The 15,813-nt window shown below is 38.9% G+C and overlaps 16 non-coding genes across 16 annotated transcripts; all 16 read right to left on the bottom strand.

Moving 5' to 3' along the window:
* Window positions 1–111: 111 nt before the first annotated feature.
* Window positions 112–184, bottom strand: TRNAA-AGC (transfer RNA alanine (anticodon AGC)). The gene has a single exon. It is a non-coding gene; the product is annotated as a tRNA-Ala (tRNA).
* A 3,680-nt stretch (window positions 185–3,864) lies between these two features.
* TRNAK-CUU (transfer RNA lysine (anticodon CUU)) lies at window positions 3,865–3,937 on the bottom strand. Its single transcript has one exon. It is a non-coding gene; the product is annotated as a tRNA-Lys (tRNA).
* Window positions 3,938–4,290: 353 nt separating this feature from the next.
* On the bottom strand, window positions 4,291–4,363 carry TRNAA-AGC (transfer RNA alanine (anticodon AGC)). The gene has a single exon. It is a non-coding gene; the product is annotated as a tRNA-Ala (tRNA).
* Window positions 4,364–5,134: 771 nt separating this feature from the next.
* TRNAA-AGC (transfer RNA alanine (anticodon AGC)) lies at window positions 5,135–5,207 on the bottom strand. The gene has a single exon. It is a non-coding gene; the product is annotated as a tRNA-Ala (tRNA).
* A 345-nt stretch (window positions 5,208–5,552) lies between these two features.
* Window positions 5,553–5,625, bottom strand: TRNAK-CUU (transfer RNA lysine (anticodon CUU)). Its single transcript has one exon. It is a non-coding gene; the product is annotated as a tRNA-Lys (tRNA).
* Window positions 5,626–5,978: 353 nt separating this feature from the next.
* Window positions 5,979–6,051, bottom strand: TRNAA-AGC (transfer RNA alanine (anticodon AGC)). Its single transcript has one exon. It is a non-coding gene; the product is annotated as a tRNA-Ala (tRNA).
* Window positions 6,052–6,396: 345 nt separating this feature from the next.
* On the bottom strand, window positions 6,397–6,469 carry TRNAK-CUU (transfer RNA lysine (anticodon CUU)). Its single transcript has one exon. It is a non-coding gene; the product is annotated as a tRNA-Lys (tRNA).
* Window positions 6,470–6,822: 353 nt separating this feature from the next.
* Window positions 6,823–6,895, bottom strand: TRNAA-AGC (transfer RNA alanine (anticodon AGC)). The gene has a single exon. It is a non-coding gene; the product is annotated as a tRNA-Ala (tRNA).
* A 771-nt stretch (window positions 6,896–7,666) lies between these two features.
* TRNAA-AGC (transfer RNA alanine (anticodon AGC)) lies at window positions 7,667–7,739 on the bottom strand. Its single transcript has one exon. It is a non-coding gene; the product is annotated as a tRNA-Ala (tRNA).
* Window positions 7,740–9,352: 1,613 nt separating this feature from the next.
* Window positions 9,353–9,425, bottom strand: TRNAA-AGC (transfer RNA alanine (anticodon AGC)). Its single transcript has one exon. It is a non-coding gene; the product is annotated as a tRNA-Ala (tRNA).
* Window positions 9,426–10,196: 771 nt separating this feature from the next.
* Window positions 10,197–10,269, bottom strand: TRNAA-AGC (transfer RNA alanine (anticodon AGC)). The gene has a single exon. It is a non-coding gene; the product is annotated as a tRNA-Ala (tRNA).
* Window positions 10,270–11,884: 1,615 nt separating this feature from the next.
* Window positions 11,885–11,957, bottom strand: TRNAA-AGC (transfer RNA alanine (anticodon AGC)). The gene has a single exon. It is a non-coding gene; the product is annotated as a tRNA-Ala (tRNA).
* Window positions 11,958–12,728: 771 nt separating this feature from the next.
* TRNAA-AGC (transfer RNA alanine (anticodon AGC)) lies at window positions 12,729–12,801 on the bottom strand. Its single transcript has one exon. It is a non-coding gene; the product is annotated as a tRNA-Ala (tRNA).
* A 1,614-nt stretch (window positions 12,802–14,415) lies between these two features.
* TRNAA-AGC (transfer RNA alanine (anticodon AGC)) lies at window positions 14,416–14,488 on the bottom strand. The gene has a single exon. It is a non-coding gene; the product is annotated as a tRNA-Ala (tRNA).
* Window positions 14,489–14,833: 345 nt separating this feature from the next.
* On the bottom strand, window positions 14,834–14,906 carry TRNAK-CUU (transfer RNA lysine (anticodon CUU)). Its single transcript has one exon. It is a non-coding gene; the product is annotated as a tRNA-Lys (tRNA).
* A 353-nt stretch (window positions 14,907–15,259) lies between these two features.
* TRNAA-AGC (transfer RNA alanine (anticodon AGC)) lies at window positions 15,260–15,332 on the bottom strand. Its single transcript has one exon. It is a non-coding gene; the product is annotated as a tRNA-Ala (tRNA).
* Between the last annotated feature and the right edge of the window lie 481 nt (window positions 15,333–15,813).

The raw sequence follows: 15,813 nt of genomic DNA, 5'->3' as shown, positions 1-15,813 counted from the left end.
TCCTGACATAATGACACCAAATTTGAAAGCCATCTGTGACTTTTCTGTTCTTACTCTGCAACAACCATGGCAATTACAAGTTAAAAAGTAAAATGTATGCAAATTTTAGAATGGAGAATGCGGGCATCGATCCCGCTACCTCTCGCATGCTAAGCGAGCGCTCTACCATTTGAGCTAATTCCCCTGTGTGCTCACTCAGCATCACATTTCAAAAGTAACGTTACTGCTGTCCACACTTTATTTTAAGTCTAATTGCCCATAACATGAGTGTTCAGTTCACTCCTAACTGATGCCTTAACTACACCTAGGGGATGTTTTACACTTCAGGTTGGCATGTTTAGTACTTGAATAGGAGTGATATCACTGTATGTTAACCTAGACTCAGGCCCTACCTAATCTTGGAGATACATTTCTCATGAATGAGTAACCAAGGGAGATACAATTTTTAGGAGTTAGTGCATGTCTAATGCAAGATTAATCACCATATTATGAGAGCCAATGCAATCATCCAGCAAAAAATACTCGTTTTCGCCCAACGTGGGGCTCGAACCCACGACCCTGATATTAAGAGTCTCATGCTCTACCGACTGAGCTAGCCGGGCTCCCACTTAAATATGGTATGCAGACTCATCATTTTTTATTAAGGAAAACCGTTTCTGGATATTCCTCTGCTCTTGTTTTGCAAGGAACTTCACTTTCATACATCCTTCAGAGGAAAGAATGTCAAGTAAAATAAGACGAAATGAAAATGGAAGGTGTGAAATTTTCATTTTGAGATTGCATAAGAAATCAAATTCCTCTCACGTGCTATAGAATACCTAAACACTTTTGATTAAACCACTTTAGTTGTTATAATGACACCAAATTTGAAAGCCATCTGTGACTTTTCTGTTCTTACTCTGCAACAACCATGGCAATTACAAGTTAAAAAGTAAAATGTATGCAAATTTTAGAATGGAGAATGCGGGCATCGATCCCGCTACCTCTCGTATGCTAAGCGAGCGCTCTACCATTTGAGCTAATTCCCCTGTGTGCTCACTCAGCATCACATTTCAAAAGTAACGTTACTGCTGTCCACACTGTATTTTAAGTCTAATTGCCCATAACATGAGTGTTCAGTTCACTCCTAACTGATGCCTTAACTACACCTAGGGGATGTTTTACACTTCAGGTTGGCATGTTTAGTACTTGAATAGGAGTGATATCACTGTATGTTAACCTAGACTCAGGCCCTACCTAATCTTGGAGATACATTTCTCATGAATGAGTAACCAAGGGAGATACAATTTTTAGGAGTTAGTGCATGTCTAATGCAAGATTAATCACCATATTATGAGAGCCAATGCTATCATCCAGCAAAAAATACTCGTTTTCGCCCAACGTGGGGCTCGAACCCACGACCCTGAGATTAAGAGTTATGGTATGCAGACTCATCATTTTTTATTAAGGAAAACTGTTTCTGGATATTCCTCTGCTCTTGTTTTGCAAGGAACTTCACTTTTATACATCCTTCAGAGGAAAGAATGTCAAGTAAAATAAGACGAAATGAAAATGGAAGGTGTGAAATTTTCATTTTGAGATTGCATAAGAAATCAAATTCCTCTCACATGCTATAGAATACCTAAACACTTTTGATTAAACCACTTTAGTTGTTATAATGACCGCAAATTTGAAAGCCATCTGTGACTTTTCTGTTCTTACTCTGCAACAACCATGGCAATTACAAGTTAAAAAGTAAAATGTATGCAAATTTTAGAATGGAGAATGCGGGCATCGATCCCGCTACATCTCGCATGCTAAGCGAGCGCTCTACCATTTGAGCTAATTCCCCTGTGTGCTCACTCAGCATCACATTTCAAAAGTAACGTTACTGCTGTCCACACTTTATTTTAAGTCTAATTGCCCATAACATGAGTGTTCAGTTCACTCCTAACTGATGCCTTAACTACACCTAGGGGATGTTTTACACTTCAGGTTGGCATGTTTAGTACTTGAATAGGAGTGATATCACTGTATGTTAACCTAGACTCAGGCCCTACCTAATCTTGGAGATACATTTCTCATGAATGAGTAACCAAGGGAGATACAATTTTTAGGAGTTAGTGCATGTCTAATGCAAGATTAATCACCATATTATGAGAGCCAATGCAATCATCCAGCAAAAAATACTCGTTTTCGCCCAACGTGGGGCTCGAACCCACGACCCTGATATTAAGAGTCTCATGCTCTACCGACTGAGCTAGCCGGGCTCCCACTTAAATATGGTATGCAGACTCATCATTTTTTATTAAGGAAAACCGTTTCTGGATATTCCTCTGCTCTTGTTTTGCAAGGAACTTCACTTTTATACATCCTTCAGAGGAAAGAATGTCAAGTAAAATAAGACGAAATGAAAATGGAAGGTGTGAAATTTTCATTTTGAGATTGCATAAGAAATCAAATTCCTCTCACGTGCTATAGAATACCTAAACACTTTTGATTAAACCACTTTAGTTGTTATAATGACACCAAATTTGAAAGCCATCTGTGACTTTTCTGTTCTTACTCTGCAACAACCATGGCAATTACAAGTTAAAAAGTAAAATGTATGCAAATTTTAGAATGGAGAATGCGGGCATCGATCCCGCTACCTCTCGTATGCTAAGCGAGCGCTCTACCATTTGAGCTAATTCCCCTGTGTGCTCACTCAGCATCACATTTCAAAAGTAACGTTACTGCTGTCCACACTGTATTTTAAGTCTAATTGCCCATAACATGAGTGTTCAGTTCACTCCTAACTGATGCCTTAACTACACCTAGGGGATGTTTTACACTTCAGGTTGGCATGTTTAGTACTTGAATAGGAGTGATATCACTGTATGTTAACCTAGACTCAGGCCCTACCTAATCTTGGAGATACATTTCTCATGAATGAGTAACCAAGGGAGATACAATTTTTAGGAGTTAGTGCATGTCTAATGCAAGATTAATCACCATATTATGAGAGCCAATGCTATCATCCAGCAAAAAATACTCGTTTTCGCCCAACGTGGGGCTCGAACCCACGACCCTGATATTAAGAGTCTCATGCTCTACCGACTGAGCTAGCCGGGCTCCCACTTAAATATGGTATGCAGACTCATCATTTTTTATTAAGGAAAACCGTTTCTGGATATTCCTCTGCTCTTGTTTTGCAAGGAACTTCACTTTTATACATCCTTCAGAGGAAAGAATGTCAAGTAAAATAAGACGAAATGAAAATGGAAGGTGTGAAATTTTCATTTTGAGATTGCATAAGAAATCAAATTCCTCTCACGTGCTATAGAATACCTAAACACTTTTGATTAAACCACTTTAGTTGTTATAATGACACCAAATTTGAAAGCCATCTGTGACTTTTCTGTTCTTACTCTGCAACAACCATGGCAATTACAAGTTAAAAAGTAAAATGTATGCAAATTTTAGAATAGAGAATGTGGGCATCGATCCCGCTACCTCTCGCATGCTAAGCGAGTGCTCTACCATTTGAGCTAATTCCCCTGTGTGCTCACTCAGCATCACATTTCAAAAGTAACGTTACTGCTGTCCACACTTTATTTTAAGTCTAATTGCCCATAACATGAGTGTTCAGTTCACTCCTAACTGATGCCTTAACTACACCTAGGGGATGTTTTACACTTCAGGTTGGCATGTTTAGTACTTGAATAGGAGTGATATCACTGTATGTTAACCTAGACTCAGGCCCTACCTAATCTTGGAGATACATTTCTCATGAATGAGTAACCAAGGGAGATACAATTTTTAGGAGTTAGTGCATGTCTAATGCAAGATTAATCACCATATTATGAGAGCCAATGCTATCATCCAGCAAAAAATGCTGGTTTTCGCCCAACGTGGGGCTCGAACCCACGACCCTGAGATTAAGAGTCTCATGCTCTACCGACTGAGCTAGCCGGGCTCCCACTTAAATATGGTATGCAGACTCATCATTTTTTATTAAGGAAAACTGTTTCTGGATATTCCTCTGCTCTTGCTTTGCAAGGAACTTCACTTTTATACATCCTTCAGAGGAAAGAATGTCAAGTAAAATAAGACGAAATGAAAATGGAAGGTGTGAAATTTTCATTTTGAGATTGCATAAGAAATCAAATTCCTCTCACGTGCTATAGAATACCTAAACACTTTTGATTAAACCACTTTAGTTGTTATAATGACACCAAATTTGAAAGCCATCTGTGACTTTTCTGTTCTTACTCTGCAACAACCATGGCAATTACAAGTTAAAAAGTAAAATGTATGCAAATTTTAGAATGGAGAATGCGGGCATCGATCCCGCTACCTCTCGCATGCTAAGCGAGCGCTCTACCATTTGAGCTAATTCCCCTGTGTGCTCACTCAGCATCACATTTCAAAAGTAACGTTACTGCTGTCCACACTTTATTTTAAGTCTAATTGCCCATAACATGAGTGTTCAGTTCACTCCTAACTGATGCCTTAACTACACCTAGGGGATGTTTTACACTTCAGGTTGGCATGTTTAGTACTTGAATAGGAGTGATATCACTGTATGTTAACCTAGACTCAGGCCCTACCTAATCTTGGAGATACATTTTTCATGAATGAGTAACCAAGGGAGATACAATTTTTAGGAGTTAGTGCATGTCTAATGCAAGATTAATCACCATATTATGAGAGCCAATGCAATCATCCAGCAAAAAATACTTGTTTTCGCCCAACGTGGGGCTCGACCCCACGACCCTGATATTAAGAGTCTCATGCTCTACCGACTGAGCTAGCCGGGCTCCCACTTAAATATGGTATGCAGACTCACCATTTTTTATTAAGGAAAACTGTTTCTGGATATTCCTCTGCTCTTGTTTTGCAAGGAACTTCACTTTTATACATCCTTCAGAGGAAAGAATGTCAAGTAAAATAAGACGAAATGAAAATGGAAGGTGTGAAATTTTCATTTTGAGATTGCATAAGAAATCAAATTCCTCTCACGTGCTATAGAATACCTAAACACTTTTGATTTAACCACTTTAGTTGTTATAATGACACCAAATTTGAAAGCCATCTGTGACTTTTCTGTTCTTACTCTGCAACAACCATGGCAATTACAAGTTAAAAAGTAAAATGTATGCAAATTTTAGAATGGAGAATGCGGGCATCGATCCCGCTACCTCTCGCATGCTAAGCGAGCGCTCTACCATTTGAGCTAATTCCCCTGTGTGCTCACTCAGCATCACATTTCAAAAGTAACGTTACTGCTGTCCACACTTTATTTTAAGTCTAATTGCCCATAACATGAGTGTTCAGTTCACTCCTAACTGATGCCTTAACTACACCTAGGGGATGTTTTACACTTCAGGTTGGCATGTTTAGTACTTGAATAGGAGTGATATCACTGTATGTTAACCTAGACTCAGGCCCTACCTAATCTTGGAGATACATTTCTCATGAATGAGTAACCAAGGGAGATACAATTTTTAGGAGTTAGTGCATGTCTAATGCAAGATTAATCACCATATTATGAGAGCCAATGCAATCATCCAGCAAAAAATACTCATTTTCGCCCAACGTGGGGCTCGAACCCACGACCCTGAGATTAAGAGTCTCATGCTCTACCGACTGAGCTAGCCGGGCTCCCACTTAAATATGGTATGCAGACTCATCATTTTTTATTAAGGAAAACTGTTTCTGGATATTCCTCTGCTCTTGTTTTGCAAGGAACTTCACTTTTATACATCCTTCAGAGGAAAGAATGTCAAGTAAAATAAGACGAAATGAAAATGGAAGGTGTGAAATTTTCATTTTGAGATTGCATAAGAAATCAAATTCCTCTCACGTGCTATAGAATACCTAAACACTTTTGATTAAACCACTTTAGTTGTTATAATGACACCAAATTTGAAAGCCATCTGTGACTTTTCTGTTCTTACTCTGCAACAACCATGGCAATTACAAGTTAAAAAGTAAAATGTATGCAAATTTTAAAATGGAGAATGCGGGCATCGATCCCGCTACCTCTCGCATGCTAAGCGAGCGCTCTACCATTTGAGCTAATTCCCCTGTGTGCTCACTCAGCATCACATTTCAAAAGTAACGTTACTGCTGTCCACACTTTATTTTAAGTCTAATTGCCCATAACATGAGTGTTCAGTTCACTCCTAACTGATGCCTTAACTACACCTAGGGGATGTTTTACACTTCAGGTTGGCATGTTTAGTACTTGAATAGGAGTGATATCACTGTATGTTAACCTAGACTCAGGCCCTACCTAATCTTGGAGATACATTTCTCATGAATGAGTAACCAAGGGAGATACAATTTTTAGGAGTTAGTGCATGTCTAATGCAAGATTAATCACCATATTATGAGAGCCAATGCTATCATCCAGCAAAAAATACTCGTTTTCGCCCAACGTGGGGCTCGAACCCACGACCATGAGATTAAGAGTCTCATGCTCTACCGACTGAGCTAGCCGGGCTCCCACTTAAATATGGTATGCAGACTCATCATTTTTTATTAAGGAAAACTGTTTCTGGATATTCCTCTGCTCTTGTTTTGCAAGGAACTTCACTTTTATACATCCTTCAGAGGAAAGAATGTCAAGTAAAATAAGACGAAATGAAAATGGAAGGTGTGAAATTTTCATTTTGAGATTGCATAAGAAATCAAATTCCTCTCACGTGCTATAGAATACCTAAACACTTTTGATTAAACCACTTTAGTTGTTATAATGACACCAAATTTGAAAGCCATCTGTGACTTTTCTGTTCTTACTCTGCAACAACCATGGCAATTACAAGTTAAAAAGTAAAATGTATGCAAATTTTAGAATGGAGAATGCGGGCATCGATCCCGCTACCTCTCGCATGCTAAGCGAGCGCTCTACCATTTGAGCTAATTCCCCTGTGTGCTCACTCAGCATCACATTTCAAAAGTAACGTTACTGCTGTCCACACTTTATTTTAAGTCTAATTGCCCATAACATGAGTGTTCAGTTCACTCCTAACTGATGCATTAACTACACCTAGGGGATGTTTTACATTTCAGGTTGGCATGTTTAGTACTTGAATAGGAGTGATATCACTGCATGTTAACCTAGACTCAGGCCCTACCTAATCTTGGAGATACATTTCTCATGAATGTGTAACCAAGGGAGATACAATTTTTAGGAGTTAGTGCATGTCTAATGCAAGATTAATCACCATATTATGAGAGCCAATGCTATCATCCAGCAAAAAATACTCGTTTTCGCCCAACGTGGAGCTCGAACCCACGACCCTGAGATTAAGAGTCTCATGCTCTACCGACTGAGCTAGCCGGGCTCCCACTTAAATATGGTATGCAGACTCATCATTTTTTATTAAGGAAAACTGTTTCTGGATATTCCTCTGCTCTTGTTTTGCAAGGAACTTCACTTTTATACATCCTTCAGAGGAAAGAATGTCAAGTAAAATAAGACGAAATGAAAATGGAAGGTGTGAAATTTTCATTTTGAGATTGCATAAGAAATCAAATTCCTCTCACGTGCTATAGAATACCTAAACACTTTTGATTAAACCACTTTAGTTGTTATAATGACACCAAATTTGAAAGCCATCTGTGACTTTTCTTTTCTTACTCTGCAACAACCATGGCAATTACAAGTTAAAAAGTAAAATGTATGCAAATTTTAAAATGGAGAATGCGGGCATCGATCCCGCTACCTCTCGCATGCTAAGCGAGCGCTCTACCATTTGAGCTAATTCCCCTGTGTGCTCACTCAGCATCACATTTCAAAAGTAACGTTACTGCTGTCCACACTTTATTTTAAGTCTAATTGCCCATAACATGAGTGTTCAGTTCACTCCTAACTGATGCCTTAACTACACCTAGGGGATGTTTTACACTTCAGGTTGGCATGTTTAGTACTTGAATAGGAGTGATATCACTGTATGTTAACCTAGACTCAGGCCCTACCTAATCTTGGAGATACATTTCTCATGAATGAGTAACCAAGGGAGATACAATTTTTAGGAGTTAGTGCATGTCTAATGCAAGATTAATCACCATATTATGAGAGCCAATGCAATCATCCAGCAAAAAATACTCGTTTTCGCCCAACGTGGGGCTCAATCCAAGACCCTGAGATTAGGAGTCTCATGCTCTACCGACTGAGCTAGCCGGGCTCCCACTTAAATATGGTATGCAGACTCATCATTTTTTATTAAGGAAAACCGTTTCTGGATATTCCTCTGCTCTTGTTTTGCAAGGAACTTCACTTTTATACATCCTTCAGAGGAAAGAATGTCAAGTAAAATAAGACGAAATGAAAATGGAAGGTGTGAAATTTTCATTTTGAGATTGCATAAGAAATCAAATTCCTCTCACGTGCTATAGAATACCTAAACACTTTTGATTAAACCACTTTAGTTGTTATAATGACACCAAATTTGAAAGCCATCTGTGACTTTTCTGTTCTTACTCTGCAACAACCATGGCAATTACAAGTTAAAAAGTAAAATATATGCAAATTTTAGAATGGAGAATGCGGGCATCGATCCCACTACCTCTCGCATGCTAAGCGAGCGCTCTACCATTTGAGCTAATTCCCCTGTGTGCTCACTCAGCATCACATTTCAAAAGTAACGTTACTGCTGTCCACACTTTATTTTAAGTCTAATTGCCCATAACATGAGTGTTCAGTTCACTCCTAACTGATGCCTTAACTACACCTAGGGGATGTTTTACACTTCAGGTTGGCATGTTTAGTACTTGAATAGGAGTGATATCACTGTATGTTAACCTAGACTCAGGCCCTACCTAATCTTGGAGATACATTTCTCATGAATGAGTAACCAAGGGAGATACAATTTTTAGGAGTTAGTGCATGTCTAATGCAAGATTAATCACGATATTATGAGAGCCAATGCAATCATCCAGCAAAAAATACTCGTTTTCGCCCAACGTGGGGCTCGAACCCACGACCCTGATATTAAGAGTCTCATGCTCTACCGACTGAGCTAGCCGGGCTCCCACTTAAATATGGTATGCAGACTCACCATTTTTTATTAAGGAAAACTGTTTCTGGATATTCCTCTGCTCTTGTTTTGCAAGGAACTTCACTTTTATACATCCTTCAGAGGAAAGAATGTCAAGTAAAATAAGACGAAATGAAAATGGAAGGTGTGAAATTTTCATTTTGAGATTGCATAAGAAATCAAATTCCTCTCACGTGCTATAGAATACCTAAACACTTTTGATTTAACCACTTTAGTTGTTATAATGACACCAAATTGAAAGCCATCTGTGACTTTTCTGTTCTTACTCTGCAACAACCATGGCAATTACAAGTTAAAAAGTAAAATGTATGCAAATTTTAGAATGGAGAATGCGGGCATCGATCCCGCTACCTCTCGCATGCTAAGCGAGCGCTCTACCATTTGAGCTAATTCCCCTGTGTGCTCACTCAGCATCACATTTCAAAAGTAACGTTACTGCTGTCCACACTTTATTTTAAGTCTAATTGCCCATAACATGAGTGTTCAGTTCACTCCTAACTGATGCCTTAACTACACCTAGGGGATGTTTTACACTTCAGGTTGGCATGTTTAGTACTTGAATAGGAGTGATATCACTGTATGTTAACCTAGACTCAGGCCCTACCTAATCTTGGAGATACATTTCTCATGAATGAGTAACCAAGGGAGATACAATTTGTAGGAGTTAGTGCATGTCTAATGCAAGATTAATCACCATATTATGAGAGCCAATGCAATCATCCAGCAAAAAATACTCGTTTTCGCCCAACGTGGGGCTCGATCCCACGACCCTGAGATTAAGAGTCTCATGCTCTACCGACTGAGCTAGCCGGGCTCCCACTTAAATATGGTATGCAGACTCATCATTTTTTATTAAGGAAAACTGTTTCTGGATATTCCTCTGCTCTTGTTTTGCAAGGAACTTCACTTTTATACATCCTTCAGAGGAAAGAATGTCAAGTAAAATAAGACGAAATGAAAATGGAAGGTGTGAAATTTTCATTTTGAGATTGCATAAGAAATCAAATTCCTCTCACGTGCTATAGAATACCTAAACACTTTTGATTAAACCACTTTAGTTGTTATAATGACACCACATTTGAAAGCCATCTGTGACTTTTCTGTTCTTACTCTGCAACAACCATGGCAATTACAAGTTAAAAAGTAAAATGTATGCAAATTTTAGAATGGAGAATGCGGGCATCGATCCCGCTACCTCTCGCATGCTAAGCGAGCGCTCTACCATTTGAGCTAATTCCCCTGTGTGCTCACTCAGCATCACATTTCAAAAGTAACGTTACTGCTGTCCACACTTTATTTTAAGTCTAATTGCCCATAACATGAGTGTTCAGTTCACTCCTAACTGATGCCTTAACTACACCTAGGGGATGTTTTACACTTCAGGTTGGCATGTTTAGTACTTGAATAGGAGTGATATCACTGTATGTTAACCTAGACTCAGGCCCTACCTAATCTTGGAGATACATTTCTCATGAATGAGTAACCAAGGGAGATACAATTTTTAGGAGTTAGTGCATGTCTAATGCAAGATTAATTACCATATTATGAGAGCCAATGCTATCATCCAGCAAAAAATACTCGTTTTCGCCCAACGTGCGGCTCGAACCCACGACCCTGAGATTAAGAGTCTCATGCTCTACCGACTGAGCTAGCCGGGCTCCCACTAAAATATGGTATGCAGACTCATCATTTTTTATTAAGGAAAACTGTTTCTGGATATTCCTCTGCTCTTGTTTTGCAAGGAACTTCACTTTTATACATCCTTCAGAGGAAAGAATGTCAAGTAAAATAAGACGAAATGAAAATGGAAGGTGTGAAATTTTCATTTTGAGATTGCATAAGAAATCAAATTCCTCTCACGTGCTATAGAATACCTAAACACTTTTGATTAAACCACTTTAGTTGTTATAATGACACCAAATTTGAAAGCCATCTGTGACTTTTCTGTTCTTACTCTGCAACAACCATGGCAATTACAAGTTAAAAAGTAAAATGTATGCAAATTTTAGAATGGAGAATGCGGGCATCGATCCCGCTACCTCTCGCATGCGAAGCGAGCGCTCTACCATTTGAGCTAATTCCCCTGTGTGCTCACTCAGCATCACATTTCAAAAGTAACGTTACTGCTGTCCACACTTTATTTTAAGTCTAATTGCCCATAACATGAGTGTTCAGTTCACTCCTAACTGATGCCTTAACTACACCTAGGTGATGTTTTACACTTCAGGTTGGCATGTTTAGTACTTGAATAGGAGTGATATCACTGTATGTTAACCTAGACTCAGGCCCTACCTAATCTTGGAGATACATTTCTCATGAATGAGTAACCAAGGGAGATACAATTTTTAGGAGTTAGTGCATGTCTAATGCAAGATTAATCACCATATTATGAGAGCCAATGCTATCATCCAGCAAAAAATACTCGTTTTCGCCCAACGTGGGGCTCGAACCCACGACCCTGAGATTAAGAGTCTCATGCTCTACCGACTGAGCGAGCCGGGCTCCCACTTAAATATGGTATGCAGACTCATCATTTTTTATTAAGGAAAACTGTTTCTGGATATTCCTCTGCTCTTGTTTTGCAAGGAACTTCACTTTTATACATCCTTCAGAGGAAAGAATGTCAAGTAAAATAAGACGAAATGAAAATGGAAGGTGTGAAATTTTCATTTTGAGATTGCATAAGAAATCAAATTCCTCTCACGTGCTATAGAATACCTAAACACTTTTGATTAAACCACTTTAGTTGTTATAATGACACCAAATTTGAAAGCCATCTGTGACTTTTCTGTTCTTACTCTGCAACAACCATGGCAATTACAAGTTAAAAAGTAAAATGTATGCAAATTTTAGAATGGAGAATGCGGGCATCGATCCCGCTACCTCTCGCATGCTAAGCGAGCGCTCTACCATTTGAGCTAATTCCCCTGTGTGCTCACTCAGCATCACATTTCAAAAGTAACGTTACTGCTGTCCACACTTTATTTTAAGTCTAATTGCCCATAACATGAGTGTTCAGTTCACTCCTAACTGATGCATTAACTACACCTAGGGGATGTTTTACATTTCAGGTTGGCATGTTTAGTACTTGAATAGGAGTGATATCACTGCATGTTAACCTAGACTCAGGCCCTACCTAATCTTGGAGATACATTTCTCATGAATGTGTAACCAAGGGAGATACAATTTTTAGGAGTTAGTGCATGTCTAATGCAAGATTAATCACCATATTATGAGAGCCAATGCTATCATCCAGCAAAAAATACTCGTTTTCGCCCAACGTGGAGCTCGAACCCACGACCCTGAGATTAAGAGTCTCATGCTCTACCGACTGAGCTAGCCGGGCTCCCACTTAAATATGGTATGCAGACTCATCATTTTTTATTAAGGAAAACTGTTTCTGGATATTCCTCTGCTCTTGTTTTGCAAGGAACTTCACTTTTATACATCCTTCAGAGGAAAGAATGTCAAGTAAAATAAGGCGAAATGAAAATGGAAGGTGTGAAATTTTCATTTTGAGATTGCATAAGAAATCAAATTCCTCTCACGTGCTATAGAATACCTAAACACTTTTGATTAAACCACTTTAGTTGTTATAATGACACCAAATTTGAAAGCCATCTGTGACTTTTCTTTTCTTACTCTGCAACAACCATGGCAATTACAAGTTAAAAAGTAAAATGTATGCAAATTTTAAAATGGAGAATGCGGGCATCGATCCCGCTACCTCTCGCATGCTAAGCGAGCGCTCTACCATTTGAGCTAATTCCCCTGTGTGCTCACTCAGCATCACATTTCAAAAGTAACGTTACTGCTGTCCACACTTTATTTTAAGTCTAATTGCCCATAACATGAGTGTTCAGTTCACTCCTAACTGATGCCTTAACTACACCTAGGGGATGTTTTACACTTCAGGTTGGCATGTTTAGTACTTGAATAGGAGTGATATCACTGTATGTTAACCTAGACTCAGGCCCTACCTAATCTTGGAGATACATTTCTCATGAATGAGTAACCAAGGGAGATACAATTTTTAGGAGTTAGTGCATGTCTAATGCAAGATTAATCACCATATTATGAGAGCCAATGCAATCATCCAGCAAAAAATACTCGTTTTCGCCCAACGTGGGGCTCAATCCAAGACCCTGAGATTAGGAGTCTCATGCTCTACCGACTGAGCTAGCCGGGCTCCCACTTAAATATGGTATGCAGACTCATCATTTTTTATTAAGGAAAACCGTTTCTGGATATTCCTCTGCTCTTGTTTTGCAAGGAACTTCACTTTTATACATCCTTCAGAGGAAAGAATGTCAAGTAAAATAAGACGAAATGAAAATGGAAGGTGTGAAATTTTCATTTTGAGATTGCATAAGAAATCAAATTCCTCTCACGTGCTATAGAATACCTAAACACTTTTGATTAAACCACTTTAGTTGTTATAATGACACCAAATTTGAAAGCCATCTGTGACTTTTCTGTTCTTACTCTGCAACAACCATGGCAATTACAAGTTAAAAAGTAAAATGTATGCAAATTTTAGAATGGAGAATGCGGGCATCGATCCCACTACCTCTCGCATGCTAAGCGAGCGCTCTACCATTTGAGCTAATTCCCCTGTGTGCTCACTCAGCATCACATTTCAAAAGTAACGTTACTGCTGTCCACACTTTATTTTAAGTCTAATTGCCCATAACATGAGTGTTCAGTTCACTCCTAACTGATGCCTTAACTACACCTAGGGGATGTTTTACACTTCAGGTTGGCATGTTTAGTACTTGAATAGGAGTGATATCACTGTATGTTAACCTAGACTCAGGCCCTACCTAATCTTGGAGATACATTTCTCATGAATGAGTAACCAAGGGAGATACAATTTTTAGGAGTTAGTGCATGTCTAATGCAAGATTAATCACGATATTATGAGAGCCAATGCAATCATCCAGCAAAAAATACTCGTTTTCGCCCAACGTGGGGCTCGAACCCACGACCCTGATATTAAGAGTCTCATGCTCTACCGACTGAGCTAGCCGGGCTCCCACTTAAATATGGTATGCAGACTCACCATTTTTTATTAAGGAAAACTGTTTCTGGATATTCCTCTGCTCTTGTTTTGCAAGGAACTTCACTTTTATACATCCTTCAGAGGAAAGAATGTCAAGTAAAATAAGACGAAATGAAAATGGAAGGTGTGAAATTTTCATTTTGAGATTGCATAAGAAATCAAATTCCTCTCACGTGCTATAGAATACCTAAACACTTTTGATTTAACCACTTTAGTTGTTATAATGACACCAAATTTGAAAGCCATCTGTGACTTTTCTGTTCTTACTCTGCAACAACCATGGCAATTACAAGTTAAAAAGTAAAATGTATGCAAATTTTAGAATGGAGAATGCGGGCATCGATCCCGCTACCTCTCGCATGCTAAGCGAGCGCTCTACCATTTGAGCTAATTCCCCTGTGTGCTCACTCAGCATCACATTTCAAAAGTAACGTTACTGCTGTCCACACTTTATTTTAAGTCTAATTGCCCATAACATGAGTGTTCAGTTCACTCCTAACTGATGCCTTAACTACACCTAGGGGATGTTTTACACTTCAGGTTGGCATGTTTAGTACTTGAATAGGAGTGATATCACTGTATGTTAACCTAGACTCAGGCCCTACCTAATCTTGGAGATACATTTCTCATGAATGAGTAACCAAGGGAGATACAATTTTTAGGAGTTAGTGCATGTCTAATGCAAGATTAATCACCATATTATGAGAGCCAATGCAATCATCCAGCAAAAAATACTCGTTTTCGCCCAACGTGGGGCTCGAACCCACGACCCTGAGATTAAGAGTCTCATGCTCTACCGACTGAGCTAGCCGGGCTCCCACTTAAATATGGTATGCAGACTCATCATTTTTTATTAAGGAAAACTGTTTCTGGATATTCCTCTGCTCTTGTTTTGCAAGGAACTTCACTTTTATACATCCTTCAGAGGAAAGAATGTCAAGTAAAATAAGACGAAATGAAAATGGAAGGTGTGAAATTTTCATTTTGAGATTGCATAAGAAATCAAATTCCTCTCACGTGCTATAGAATACCTAAACACTTTTGATTAAACCACTTTAGTTGTTATAATGACACCACATTTGAAAGCCATCTGTGACTTTTCTGTTCTTACTCTGCAACAACCATGGCAATTACAAGTTAAAAAGTAAAATGTATGCAAATTTTAGAATGGAGAATGCGGGCATCGATCCCGCTACCTCTCGCATGCTAAGCGAGCGCTCTACCATTTGAGCTAATTCCCCTGTGTGCTCACTCAGCATCACATTTCAAAAGTAACGTTACTGCTGTCCACACTTTATTTTAAGTCTAATTGCCCATAACATGAGTGTTCAGTTCACTCCTAACTGATGCCTTAACTACACCTAGGGGATGTTTTACACTTCAGGTTGGCATGTTTAGTACTTGAATAGGAGTGATATCACTGTATGTTAACCTAGACTCAGGCCCTACCTAATCTTGGAGATACATTTCTCATGAATGAGTAACCAAGGGAGATACAATTTTTAGGAGTTAGTGCATGTCTAATGCAAGATTAATTACCATATTATGAGAGCCAATGCTATCATCCAGCAAAAAATACTCGTTTTCGCCCAACGTGCGGCTCGAACCCACGACCCTGAGATTAAGAGTCTCATGCTCTACCGACTGAGCTAGCCGGGCTCCCACTAAAATATGGTATGCAGACTCATCATTTTTTATTAAGGAAAACTGTTTCTGGATATT

This window comes from Triturus cristatus, chromosome 4_1, assembly GCF_964204655.1.
Source record: "Triturus cristatus chromosome 4_1, aTriCri1.1, whole genome shotgun sequence".
NCBI classification, from domain to species: domain Eukaryota; kingdom Metazoa; phylum Chordata; class Amphibia; order Caudata; family Salamandridae; genus Triturus; species Triturus cristatus.
Note: the sequence above shows the minus strand (reverse complement) of the source record. Positions and strands in the feature narration are given on the sequence as shown.